Raw genomic sequence first — 1,876 nt, 5'->3', positions numbered from 1 at the left:
AGCAGTTTAGGAAATATGTTCAATAACATCTGGCAGGCCATCAGTGATTTAGATTTTGTCACATGACTGCATTTTGATTCTTTTCAACTGGTTTGGACGGTAAAGTCTTGATTGGATATGCGGCCAATGTATCATTTGTAGGGGTGGTCCGAAATGTCATTTTAAGGCTTGGTTGTGTTTATAAGATGCGAAGCAATGTGTACTCATTTTTCACATGAAGAAAAACATGTTATTTTTTCACAAATCTCACGTTGATTATACACTACTACTCGGCTAACATGTAAACGACATATATACATATGATATATTTCCTAGTTTCTCTGAAAGGCCCGCCCTCAAGTGAGTCTAATTGGTCATCATCATAATGTGCTGCGATTCGCGGATCGGCTTCACATCACGCCCGTACAAGCACGCGCTTTTCTGCTTTGTAAACAGTCGGTCAACCTTCTGCCTGCTCTCTAAAATAAAATCTGACAAGTGTCTGTAACGAGTGAAAATGGGGTGCGGCTCCTTTAAAAGACCTCCTCTAAGGTCCGAAACCACATACTTCCATACTATATAGTACGCTAAAATCAGTATGCGAGCCAAGTAGTATGTCCGAATTCTATGATTTCTAAGTACCCGGATGACTTACTACTTCCGGTGAGATTCTAGAGTGCGCATCCCATGCATGCTGCGTTATCCCATAATGCCCTGCGAGTGAATTCATGAATGGGAGTAAAGTGACGAAATTGACGCAGGTAGATCATGTGACCATGACAAAATAGCGGATGTAGAACGTCCGAATTCCATTCATACTTTTTACGTTCATACTGTATAGAACGTACTTTTCTAACGGGCGAGTAGTACGTTTAAATTCAAATGCAGTACCTATTGAGTTGTAGGCGGTTTCGGACGCAGCCCTCTTCTTTGTGTGTGTCTATGTGTGTGTGTAAATGTGTGAACTTTCTGTAACAAGCGCATGTGCTCGGGACTTTCATTTTCTTTTTCTCTGATGCTCGGATTAAGTTATTTTCTGTAATATATCGTGACAGAAGAATTAAGAACAAGATGTGGGATGCGACCTGTGTAAACCTTGATTTATTTTTCTGGTGCTACCACGAGTTAGGTGAGCTCTCCTGTATTTTTTTTTAACTCATTGCGTTACACAACGTCTTACACAAATATCCGGAATATGCAGGTGTAAGTAATATGAATCGTCCACATATCTTTTGCGACTTTATTATCTGAGATGTGAAACGCATGGAAAAGCTGCCTGAAGACAATCAATGCAAAGTCGTGCACACATAGAGAGACACGAACGTTCTGATGAAGTGTGTATGTGTGTGTTTACAGCAGTTTGACTGATAAATATGATTTGTAGCTAAATTGTTTGCAATTTATTACGTTACAGCGCCTCTGGCCATGGCCCTTAGCTGCGCAGTGTGTGTGCACAGTAAAAGAACCTTTGTGATCTCACAAGGGCCGGCCAGAAGTATTTTTTTGTTTTCCCCAAAAATCGTTCATTGTAGGCTTTGCTAAGCTAAGTCTGTAAAAACTAAGGTCTCCCTTTGCAATAAACTTAGAACTTTTACATTCAGAGATGCTGTTTATGTTCACACAGCTACATTACACATCAACTAAAGTTTAAAATATGATATCGTAGTGGACCACCCCTTTAATAACCTGTTCTCTACAAGAACCATAATTGCCCATATTCATTTTAAAGTGTTTAATGTGTCCGTAAAGTATTAAGACATGCACACAAAACAATCTACATAACACCTTATGCAGTAAATACTTGTTTGTGCCAACTACTGACCATTTACACCCCCCCTCCCCCCCCCCCCCCCACACACACACACACACGCGCATACAAATAAACAATAGGCACTTC

Source organism: Danio rerio, chromosome 8 (genome assembly GCF_049306965.1).
Source record: "Danio rerio strain Tuebingen ecotype United States chromosome 8, GRCz12tu, whole genome shotgun sequence".
Taxonomy (NCBI): Eukaryota; Metazoa; Chordata; class Actinopteri; order Cypriniformes; family Danionidae; genus Danio; species Danio rerio.
Note: the sequence above shows the minus strand (reverse complement) of the source record.